Source organism: Tachyglossus aculeatus, chromosome 3, assembly GCF_015852505.1.
Source record: "Tachyglossus aculeatus isolate mTacAcu1 chromosome 3, mTacAcu1.pri, whole genome shotgun sequence".
Lineage (NCBI taxonomy): Eukaryota > Metazoa > Chordata > Mammalia > Monotremata > Tachyglossidae > Tachyglossus > Tachyglossus aculeatus.
Genome location: NC_052068.1, coordinates 58,763,639 through 58,776,941, shown reverse-complemented (window position 1 = coordinate 58,776,941; position 13,303 = coordinate 58,763,639).

The following is a 13,303-nucleotide window of genomic DNA, read 5'->3' as shown; positions in this document are numbered from 1 at the left end:
AATGGAAAGAGCATGGGCTTGGGATTCAGAGGTCATGGGTTCTGTTCCCGGCTCTGCCACTTGTCAGCTGTGTGACCTTGGGCAAGTCACTTAATTTCTCTGTGCCTCAGTTACTTCATCTGCAAAATGAGGATAAAGACTGTGAGCCCCATATGGGACAACCTGATTACAGTGCTCTGCACACAGTAAGTGCCCAATAAATATGAGTGAATGAATGAATTACCTTGTAGCTACCCCAGTGCTTAGAACAGTGTTTGGCACATAGTAAGCACTTAACAAATACCAACATTATTATGATGATGATTATTGATCAAGTTGAACAGTCATTAATTAATCAGTCAGTTGTATTTGAGTGCTTACCTTGTGCAGAACACTGAATAAGCCTACTGGGAGAGTACAGTATAACAGATGCATTCCCTGCCCACAATGAGCTTACAGTCTAGTAATAATATAATCATAATTGTGATATTAAGTGCTTATTATGTGCCAGGCATTGTACTAAGTGCTGGGGTGGGTACAAGCAAATCATCATCATCATCATCAATCGTATTTATTGAGCACTTACTGTGTGCAGAGCACTGTACTAAGCGCTTGGGAAGTACAAATTGGCAACATATAGAGACAGTCCCTACCCAACAGTGGGCTCACAGTCTAAAAGGGGGAGACAAAACCAAACATACTAACAAAATAAAATAGAATAGATATGTACAAGGAAAATATCAGCCTGGACACAGTCCCTGTCCCACATGGGGCACACAAGTATAAAATGGGGATTCTATACCTGGTCTCCCTCCTACTTAGATTGTGAGCCCTGTGTGGGACAGGAATTGAGAGTGACCTGATTAAGTTACATAATAATAACAATAATAATAATACTTATGGTATTTGTTGAAAGACCATATTTGTTGCAAGTTAATCAAAGAGGTGGGGCAGATGGTACTAGATAGCCCCATCAATGTAGACCAACAGAAGAGGGGGGGAAAAAATCATAACTGTAGCAACCAAGATCGAAACGATTTAGTTTTGTTCAGCATTTCAGAGATATTCCTTACATGGGGAACAATATGAAAAGCATTGTGGGTTATGTGTACCATAAAAATGTGCCCCTAACCTACAATACTCTTCTAGCAATGAAATTCAATAAAAAACTGTTGGGAAGATATTTCAGCAGAACAACATGAAAAATATGATCAATATAAGAATGACTTAGCTTACTCTTTCAGGGGATTTTGGTTCACAAGTGAAAAATGCCTTTCGAAACACGAAAAAACACTGGTAAGCACAGATTTCACTGTTACACAGTTTAAATGGGACTTTAAAAAAAAATACCACTAAACCTCACTCCATCACTTGCCTGCTGAGTGATCTTAGGCAAAGCACTAAACTCCTCTATACCTCAGTTTCCTCAAGTGTAAAATGGGGATTTTATACCTGCTCTTCCTCCTATTTAGATTGTGAGCCCTGTGTGGGAAAGGAACTGGGTGTGACCTGATTGTTATATCCAACCCAGCACTTTAGAACAGTTCTTGACACGTAGTTAGCGCTTAGCAAATACCATCAAAAAACCCCCAACAAAACAGCAATCAGATTATCAAGGCTGTCACAGATCAGTGTTACAGCACTGAACCTTAAAGCAACAATGAGTCTTCATCAATCAATTGTATGTATTAAGCACATACTGTGTGCAGAGCACTGTACTAAACACCTGGGGAAGTATAGTATAACAGAGTTGGCACTGTACTAAGCACCTGGGCAAGTACAGTATAACAAATTTCGTAGTCAAATTCCCTGTCTGCACTGAATTTGCACTCTAGAGATGTGTCAAAACTAATATAGCGTAAGGGCCAGTTTGTTGATTCAGTGGAAACAGCCTTATTCTGAGAATCGGTAGATCTGAGTTCTAGTTCTCGTTCTGCCTGTAGCTGGCTAATGGGGATGGAGAGGATATGTGCTTCACCCCTGCCCAACTACTAGCTTGTCATCATCATCATCAATCGTATTTATTGAGCGCTTACCGTGTTCAGAGCACCGTACTAAGCGCTTGGGAAGTACAAGTTGGCAACATATAGAGACAGTCCCTACCCAACAGTGGGCTCACAGTCTAAAAGGGGGAGACAGAGAACAAAACCAAACATACTAACAAAATAAAATAAATAGAATAGATAGCTTGTGACACTCTCAGCCCCAGTGGAAACCTGCCTGGCAGGGGAGCAGGAAATATAGGTGTCCCTAGGTGAGTCACTTCAACTACCAAATTAAAGATCTCCTTTTTTTCCGGAGGAGAGACTTCAAGCTCTATGTCCATGTGGTTGCATCCCACAGCTCCCTTTCGAATTTGAAAGCACTCTGAAACCATCATCTGACTTTACCAGAAAGAAATAGAATCTGGGAATTAATTTGCAAGATCTCACCCTTCTAAACAGTAGAAAACAGGAACTCTCCAGACAGCCTGAACGCAAAAATCTGAAATCAATACAAAGAAAGTATCATAAATTACAACTAAGGGTTCACGGTCACCTAGCTGAACTCGACATTTGACTACTGATTAAAGCAAACATTTCCCAGTAAATATGTCTGCTGCTGCTCTCCTTCCTCCCCCTCTCCCTGAACCTGGAAAGACTGTAGTTGAATCAAGGTCTGTCAACACCTCCAGCAGCTGCTGGCTTTATTGGTCTGGGCCAAGAGTTCTGTCTCATGTGTGACAGGGTGTCGCATCTCTAGAAACCTCCCATACGCAATTTGTCTGCTTGGGCAGAAGAAGATTTTGAGGGACCTAGGCTGCTCTGGTTGTTTTTCCTTGTTTGAAGGGTCTTATTTAGTGCTATACGGTTGTCTGATTCCTCCAATTAATCTCCTCCACAGTTATTCATTTAGTTGTATTTATCGAATGCTTCTATGTCTTCCCATCAGCCCCCCTGGCATCCTTATATATCAGTCTATTGTATTTGCTTCTCCTCTTCTGCCTTTAACTTTACCTATCTATGCCCTTCTACTGAGGGACCTATTAATGTTAAAATTTTGCACCTGCAGATTTCTTCATTAGATTGTAAACCTCATTGAGAAACACCATGGCTTAGTGGAAAGAGCATGGGCTTTGGAGTCAGAGGTCATGGGTTCAAATCCTGGCTCTGCCAGTTGTCAGCTGTGTGACTTTGGGCAAGTCACTTAACTTCTCTGTGCCTCACTTACCTCATCTGTAAAATGGGGATTGACTGTGAGCCCCCCATAGGATAACCTGATCACCTTGCAACCTCCCCAATGCTTAGAACAGTGCTCTGCACATAGTAAGTGCTTAATAAATACCGTCATCATTATTATTATTATGAGGGTAGGAACAGCGTCTTTGACTTCTCTTCCAAGAGTTCAGTACAGTAGGCATCCAAAGCGGTGCTCTGCACTCAGTAGGGACACAGGACAGGGCTCTGTACCAGTAGACACTGAGTTAAATGCTTTGAACCCAGTAGGCACTTGGTACAATATTCTGTAAGCAATGTGGTTTTTTATGGTATTTGTTAAGCACTTACTACGTGTCAGGCACTGTCCTAGGCTCTGGTGTAGGTATGTTAGTTAAGTCAGACACAATCCCTGCCCAACGCGGGGCTCACAGTCTAAGTAGGAGGGAGGACAGGATTTGAATCCCCATTTTACAGTTGAGGAAACCGAGGCAGAGAGAAGTGAAGTGACTTGCCTAAGGTCACACAGTAAGCAATTGGCAGAGTCAGGATTGGAACCCAGGTCCTCTGACTCCCAGTCCTGTGCTCTTTCCAGTAGACCACGCTATTTCCTACTAGGCCACACTCCTTGAAAGAAAGTGGTCGTTTTCAATGGCTTTATCAAGAAGCCAGTTGAGAAGTCAAAAATATCAGAAAACCAAGGACATGTGTGTTCTAGCCAATAGAGGTCTGCTGCAGCCAACAACTCATTAAATTCATCTTATTCCACTGAAGCAAGCTCGTTGGTATGCAATGTTGAGCCCAAACCACTTCTTACTTTAAGCCAAGAGCGGACATTCGCGTCTACTTTGTCCTACTTCCATTTTTTTTTTAATAATCTGGAAGCAAAGTCAAAGCTAAACTGAGAAAAACAACAATACCATTTGTCAGACAAAAACACTGTCATATTCAATCACATGCCATTAATGGAAAAGAAAAAAAACAGTTCTATTGCAATTAGCTGTGATAATTAGGGAAGAGGGCTGGGATGGAAATTGAAATCTGCAGATAAATTCCTAAAGTTGTTTGGCTAATAGCTGTGACACCCTCTTCTGGAAAATCTTTAGCCAGAGCTGCTAAGAAACGTGTCATCACTAGCACTTATTTCCGCCCTCCTAAGCATGTGTGTGTGTATGCATGTTTATCTACCATTGTCAATCGTATTTATTGAGTACTTACAGTGTTCAGAGAACTGTACTAAGTGCTCAGGAGAGTATATTATAACAAACACATTCCCTGCCCTCAATGAGCTTGCAGTCTATTTCAGTCACTCTAGCTGTAAATATTTTTATGTTTGTGTCTCCTATCAGAGTGTAAGCTTCTTTTGGCGAGGGGACATGCCACTTTATTCTATTATTGAATAATAATATAAATATTATTTATTTTTATTATAAATCCCAACGCCTAGCAGAATGCACAGCCTTACAGTGGGAGCTCAAAAAATGCTGCTATTCCTCCTACTATAAAAATGAGCAGCCTTGATCTCCATTTCCGCTCACTTCAACTTACTTGCCTTTTGAGGAAAATGTTGGGTAGGGACCGTCTCTATATGTTGCCAACTTGTACTTCTCAAGCGCTTAGTACAGTGCTCTGGACACAGTAAGCGCTCAATAAATACGATTGATTGATAATGGGCTGGGAATTCAACAGGCGACAAAGGCAAACCAGGCGTCCAAATTTCTCCCTATATTAGAAAAGCATCTGCACTGGGAGAAGCAGCATGACCTAGTGGATAGAACATGGGAGTAAGAAGGACCAGGGTTCTAATCCTACTCCACCACTTATCTGCTGTATGACTTTGGGTAAGTCACTTAACTTTGGCCTCAGTGACCTCATCTGTAAAATATTAATTTCATTCAATCATATTTTTTATTGAACGCTTACTGTGCAAAGCACTGTACTAAGCGCTTAGGAAGCACAAGTTGGCAATATATAGAGATGGTCTCTACCCAACAGCGGGCTCACAGTCTAGAAGGGGGAGACAGACAACAAAACAAAACATGTCGACAGGTGTCAAAATCATCAGAACAAATATAATTAAAGCTATATGCACGTAGTTAACAAAATAGGGTGGTAAATATGTGCAATTGAAATAGAGTAATACAGCTGTACAAATATATACAAGTGCTATGGGGAGGGGAAGAAGGTAGGTGCTGGGGGGATGGGGAGGAAGAGAGGCAAAAGGGGGCTCAGTCTGGGAAGGCCTCTTGGAAGAGGTGAGCTCTCAGTAGGGGTTTGAAGAGAGGAAGAGAGCTAGCTTAGCAGATGTGTGGAGGGAGGGCATTCCAGGCCAGAGGAAGGACGTGGGCTGGGGGTCGATGGCAGGACAGGTGAAAACGAGGTACAGTGAGGAGGTTGGCAGCATCAGAGGAGCAGAGGGTGTGGGCTGGGCTGGAGAAGGAGAGAACGGAGGTGAGGTAGGAGGGGGCGAGGTGATGGACAGCCTTGAAACCGAGAGTGAGGAGTTTTTGCTTGATTCGTAGGTTGACAGGCAGCCACTGGAGATTTAGGTACGTATCAAGACTTTGAGCCCCATGTGGAACACAGACTGTATCCAACCTGATTAGCTTGAATCTACCCCAGACCTTAGTAAGTGATTAAAAAATACCATTTAAAAAATCTGCATAATTGAGAGTGGCTGAAATTGCAGCCAAGAGCTGTACCACTAGCCATCAACCTGATAAGACTCTTATTCCATCTTGAAAGTCCACGGTCTTAGTGGCCTTCGGAGTGACTTCGGAGTGATCAATTAAGATATTGGTTCTTTTGAGTACCTTTCTAAATATATCAGTCTCACTTGAAATCCAGTTTTTTTTTTGATGAATGAAGATGGTGATGTGCAAATCAACCAATTAATCGTTTGTGTATATTGAGCTTCTACTGTGTGCAGAACACTGTACTAAATTCTTGGATGAGTGCAGTAAAATCAAAAGACATAGTCTTTGCCCTTAAGTAGTTTACATATCAGTAGGGGAAGATGAGAATAGTAGCTGGCAACACAAGGGGAAAAGGAGAGAAAAGCATCGATGAACATTTGGAACAAGAGAACTCAGGTGAATAGGGGCAGAGGAACTGATAACTTGAATTTACTTTTTTTTCTCTCTAGGACAAATTTTCAAAGCTGATTCAGTTTTAGTTTCTAAAGCCATCTAAATGAAAACATTCTGCTCTTTCCAAATCGGGCACACCACAACAGAGACTACTTATGAAACCCAGGACCGATGAATTCAGAATGCAGTATTAGAGCAATAGTAACAGACTCTCCAGTGGCTGTTAGTTCTACATTTTGCAAGAGATAAGTGTGCAGGGAAATTGTACTGTGTAAACACGGGACATATTAAAAGTAAGCCCTTTTAATATCAATCTTGTGGGACGGGAAACGGTCCTCGTTAAAGTCGATAACGTTTACTAAAGCACGTACAATGTGCAAAGCACTGCCCTAATCTTTGGGAAGGATTTGTTGATATTAATTCAGACTTGATCCCTGGCCACAAGGGACTCACAATCTAAAGTTTAGGTTTGGGAAGGGGCGGGGGAAAAGATATAAAGGGAAAGTCTGCTCCTTATAATGAACAAGAATGGGGAGAAACAGAAAATAGAACAATGGAACAGTTTTTAACAGCAGGAAATAGGAAATGGAACTTTGCTGTGTTCCTCAAACCCCTTGCCACTTCTACAAACAGCCCAGTGTGAAAACTTGCCACGATGTTCCCAGCATTCCTAGTTTTGGCAATCAGTCAATTGTATTTATTGAGTGCTTACTGAATGCAGAGCACTATACTAAGAATTTTTTTAATAGCATTTGTTAAGCTCTTACTGTGTGCCGGGTACTGAACTAAGCTCTGGGGTACTGAAAAGGGTAATCAGGATGAACGCAGCCCATGTCCCACGGTCTTAATACTCACTTTACAGATGGTGTAACTGAAGCAAAGAGAATTTAAGTGTTTAAATGACTCAACCCAGCTCACACAGCAGATAAGTGGCAGAGCCAGAATTAGAAAACAGGTCCTTCTGACACCATGGCCCGTGCTCTATCCACAAGGCCATGCTGCTTCTCTTTTGGGAGAATACAATACAATAGGGTTGGGAGACTCAATCTCTGACCACAAAGAGTTTACAGACTACAAGGACGGTAGGTTTCTGCCCCTCTTCCATCTTTCCTCACTCTCCTCCCTCTTGCAAGGACACAGAGCTTCTTCTCAGAGATAGTGGTGGCAACAGAGGGTCTTAATGAAGGCAAGAATTTTGATTCTTTCTTTGGAGTGTTTGGCATTAAGCAAACAGAAGCATCTCAGTGTAAACCTGGTACTTAGGGCATTTCAGGCCATTCCATTTCAAGGGATCATATTAGCTCAAGTGGCAGCTTGAAAGTCATTTTAATAAATTGAAAAAAAAATTGATAGGTTTTACAGTGGAATAAGTGCATGATTCTCCAGCTAACTTTGAGTAACTCAACTGGAAAAGCATTGAGTATATACCTCCCAAGACTCTTTAAGGTAATGAAATTCGACCCTCTAGCTTCTGGGTCGGGGAAGGGGGAGAGGTTCATTCATTCATTCATTCAATCGTATTTATTGAGCACTTAATGTGTGCGGAACACTGTACTAAGTGCTTGGAAAATACAATTCGGTAACAGATAAGCACAGTCCCTACCAAACAACAGGCTCACAGTCTTAGTTCCATTTGCACTGCTAATGTCGTAAAAATTGGAAAAGGATTTATGCATCTTTGAGACCAGATTTCCCCCAAATGAAGTACCATGGTTTAAATATTGAGGCCCGCCCAAATCAGAAAAGAATTGTTTCAGAGCAATTAGAAAATGTTTTCTGTGATTCTTGCTGATGAACCACAAGATCTAACTTGTGACCATTGTTATTTTTTATGGTGTTTATTCAGCAATTACTATGTGCCAGGCACTGTGCTAAGCACTAGGATAGATGCAAGATAATCAGATTGGACACAGTTCCTGTCCACCATAGGGCTCCCAATCTTAATCCACATTTTACAGATGAGGTGGCTGAGACCCAGAAAAGCTAAGTGACTTGTCCACAGTCACACAACAAACAAGTGGCAGAGCTGGGATTAGAAGCCATGTCTTCTGACCCCCAGGCTCGTGCTCTTTCCACTAAGTCATGCTGCTTCTCTATTATTATTGTGTGCTGATAATAATAATGATAATAATAATAATAATAATAATAATGGTATTTGTTAAGCGCTTACTACGTGCCAAGCACCGTTTGAAGTGCTGGGATAGATACAAGGTAATGAGGTTGTCCCATGTGGGGCTCACAGCCTTAATCCTCATTTTACAGATGAGGTAACTGAGGCCCAGAGAGGTTAAGTGACTTGCCCAAAGTCACACAGCTAAGTGGTGGAGCAGGATTAGAACCCATGACATCTGACTCCCAAGCCCAGGCTCTTTCCAGTAAGCTATGCTGCTTCTCAATCTAGCAGAGGAAGCACAGGCATGGAGGTCCAAGGACCCAGATTCTAATCCCAGTTCTGCCAGTTCCCTGTTATGTGACTTCAGGCAAATCACTCAACTTGTCTCTGCCCCAGTTTCTTCCTCTGTTAAATGGAATTCGATGTCTGTTTTCCCTCCTATTTAGACTAGTAACCCCTTTTGGGACAGGGACTGTGTCTGACCTGATTGAGTTGTATCAACTCCAGTGCTTAGAATAGTGTTTGACACATAGTACATGCTTAACAAATATAATAATATTTGGGTCCACTGACTCAAATTATCTTTTTTCAGATTTAGGCAGTGCTTTTTTCCCATAAATTTTTATTTCAAATTTGACTGGGGCTTCAATTTTCTACCAACTTTTTTTAAAATCAAAATCGAATTCTTCTATTTCAATTATATATATATAATAATCATAATAATGGCATTTGCTAAGCACTTATTATGTGCAAAGCACTGTTCTAAGCACTGGGGGGGGGGGGATACAAGGTGACCAGGTTGTCTCACGTGGGGCTCACAGTCTTAATCCCCATTTTACAGATGAGATAACTGAGGCACAGAGAATATAAGTGACTTGCCCAAAGTCACCCAGCTGACAAGTGGTGGAGCTGGGATTAGAACCCATGACCTCTGACTCCCAAACCCGTACTCTTTCCACTGAGCCGTGCTGCTTTTCTTTCTCTCTCTCTCTCTCTCTCTCTCTGTCTCTCTGTCTCTCTGTCTCTGTCTCTCTGTCTCTCTGTCTCTGTCTCTCTGTCTCTCTGTCTCTCTCTCTGTCTCTCTGTGTCTCTCTCTGTCTCTCTGTGTCTCTGTCTCTGTCTCTCTCTCTCTTTCTCTCTCTCTCTCTCTATATATATACACACACACACCCAGAAGGGACAAGATCTTCAAGCACTCACCCAGTTTGGTCTATTATTTCAGGCCAGATTAAGCCCCCAGCTAGTTGAAGATCCCAAGGGTTAGAGATCCTTCATTTTAGAGTTTGCTCTCCACTTTGGTCAAGAGGTTTTTCTGTAGGTATGTTGTCTGTTGTAATTTAAAGTGCATTTCTCTTGCTTGAACTGCTGTGAAAGTGGACACCACCAGCATCTCCAAGTATATGAAAGTCTCAGTGCTCAGTGAAGGAAATGATGAAATTGCCTGGGGGGAAAACAAGCCCTGGTGGAATGAGCCTGGGAGTGGGAAATGGGAGAACTGGATTCTCATCTCATTAATTAATTGATTATATTTATTGAGCACTTACCATGTGCAGAGCACTTTGCTAAGCACTTGGGTGAGTACAATGTAGCAGTTTTTAGACACATTCCATGCCTGCAATGAGCTTACAGTCTAGAGCGGGAGACAAAAATTAATATAAATAAATGAATTACGGATATGTATGCAAATGCTGTGGGGCTTAGGGAAGAGTTGATCTCATCTGGGCTGGGCCACCTTGGGCAAGTCACTCAAGCTCTCTGTGTCTTGGTTTCCTACTCTACCTGTCTCTTAAAATGTGAATCTCGTGTAGGACAGGGACTTTACTTTATTACTTTATTTCTATCCCAACACTTGACACACATTCTATGTTTTCTAAATACCAACCAAATTAAAGTCATCAACCCCAACTCATTTCATCATCAATATTTATTCAGTGCCTACATTGTGCAGAGCACTCAGAGTATCATTACATGCAGAGTATTTTAATTAACACCTGCTGTGTGTAAAACGTTTTACTGAGCCCCTGGCATGTATCATTATTCATTCAATCATATTTATTTAGTGCTTACTGTGTGCAGAACGATGTACTAAGGGCTTGGAAAGTACAATTCATCAATGAAAAGTGACAATCCCTGCCCACACCAGACTTGCAGTCTAGAAAGGGGGAAACAGACATCAAAACAAGTAAATAGGCATCGATATAAATAAATAGAATTATAGATATATGCACATCAAAACAAATAGACATCTGTGGTATTGGTATTATTATCTGTGGTATTATTCTTATCACTACCATCATAATCTTCTTATTATTGTATTTATTAAACACTTACTATATATCAAACATTATTCTAAGCTCTGCGGAAGATACAAGTTAATCAGATCCTTGTCCCACAGTCTAAATAAGAAGGGGAACAGTTTTCTCCAAATGAGAAAACTGAGGCTAGAGAAGTTAACTTGCCTAAGATCACACTGCAGCCCAGGTTCTTTGACTCCCATGTCAATTCTTTTTCCATTAGGCCTTGCTGTTTCTCAGAGTACTATATTGGGTATTTTGGGGAGAACAATCAAAGGAATGTATAATCAATTTTTATCTTTCTCACATCCTTCCTTTAATCGTTTCTATTGTTCTTTTGAGAACCTCCATTATTTTTTCTTTTTTTTTTTGTAGTCCAACCTGCTCCCAATTCTAGACTACGAATCTGTGTGTATCATGAGAATTGCTTTATGGATTTTATCTCATCTTCCCACTCCTATATCTCAGAATCGTGTTAATTTTTGTAACAGTCACATTGTTACAACCTGGATCCGATTCTATGCTAAGAATCTGTATGTACTAAGAGGACTGCTTTATGGCTTTTATCTCACCTTCTTATCCCTGTATCTCAGGATCACATTAAGGTTTGTAATAGCCCCATTGCATTTACTAAACTGGTCAAGACAAAAATATGGTTGTCTCAGCGATTTTGGTGTCCAGTAAAATGCCTCTTATCGGAAGCTAGATTTCCTCAGATTATTATTATTATGGTATTTAAGTGCTTACTGTGTTCCAGGTACTGTACTAAGCACTGGGATGGATACAAGCAAATCCAGTTGGACACAGTGAATGTCCCATAGAGGGTTCACATTCTTCACCCCTGTTTTACAGATAAGGTACAGAGACAGAGAGAAGTGAAGTGACTTCCCCAAGGCAACACAGCAGTCAAGTGGTGGAGCAGGGATTAGAACCCATGACCCTCTGACTCCCAGATACATGCTCAGATATTATTGCACTTTTGTGAAAAGCGTCAATCAGATAAAGTGATTCAGAATAGAGCCAGGAAAGAAAAGTATCTCCCTAATGGTTTTATAATCCAAACAAATTACACCAAAATGATTCCAGTAAATACTGATTGAAAAAACATTTCACAATGCTAGATTAAACTAGGAAAATAATTAAATTTGCATTTCTGGTTTTTAAAATGCTTATCTTGGATTTGTAAGAACAATAGAATCAAAAACATATCAGATCACTGATATAGTTTTACAGAAAGATGGATAATATACCATGTACACCGAATTGTTTAATAGAAGCCCTCCAAGCCATCCATAGATCATTGGTATTTATTGAGCACATACAGTGTGCCGAACACTGTACCAAATACTTGGAAGAGTAGGTGGATGTGATCCCTTTAAGTAGCTTACAGACTACAGGTAGCATGTAATCACTGACTTCCACTCTGTAAATTTTATCAAAGTCATCACCTCCTACTTATAGAGCATCTCAAGTTTGTTGAGTCTGATAAGTCTGCAGGAATCTTGTGGTCTGTTCCAACTAGCAATGAATCCCTAATCCTTGGGATGTCATGATCGTTGTTTAACGGTATATGCTGAAAGCCAATATCAATCTCCCTAAATTCTGGATGAAGTAAAACACAGGTATTCAAATCTACCCAGAATTCATAATATAGTACTATAGAGAGTTGTGCTCTTTAAATGAACCATAATGAATAGCAATAAAAGCTGAAAACAAACAGTCATGAAGCATAACTTCTGCCTACATAATTGCTTTCTTCCACTCCTCCTTTCCCCACTGCTTAACAAGGGCATATTCATTCATTCAATCATATTTATTGAGTGCTTACTGTGTGCAGAGCACTGTACTAAGTGCTTACATATATGATGTATGCAAAAAATAGGACATCAAATGTAACAAAGTAAACGGTGAGAATTTTGGTTTGGGAATTTTATTATTTTCATTTCATTTTTCACCTCTTTTAGAAGCTCAGCATATGCTAATATACAAGAAAACAATTCAAAATTACATAGCTAGCTTTTGTTAAAGTGGTTGCCTCTCATCTGTCACACCAATGGAGGTAGGGAACACATCTATCAATTCTATTATATTGTACTCTCCCGAGTACTTAGAATAGTGTTCTGCATACAGTAAGCACTCAACAAATACTATTGATTGAAAAATAAGTAATGTGTCAATAGGCATTTATTTTCTTCTAAGACATGTCTAATTATATGAGGCATAATTTCACACACACAAAAAGAGAAGTTTGGGAAGAACAAAAAGGGAAGAGAAAAGTATAATGTTTGGATAAGTGGAAAACTTTCCTCCCTCTGATGGCCTGTTTGTTGATAGAAGATATAAAGTGAGCCCCAAATCTCACTAAAAATACTCTTGAACACTATCCAAACTCATGTAACGTTCACAAGGCAGCAGGAAGGGTATGAACTGTTCCTTTTCCTTTCAAAAACATACTTTTCTTTTTCCTTTGTTCCCCCTCTCTACAATATAATTGAAAAACACTAGCAAATAGTGGCCAGGAAGCTTTGGAGTTGGGGAATAAGCAGCCCATGACGTTTATTGGGCATTAATGCTTTCTTTGAACGGAGATCAGCTTGAGATATTTCTTAGAGAGGTGGACCTTTCTTTAGGAAC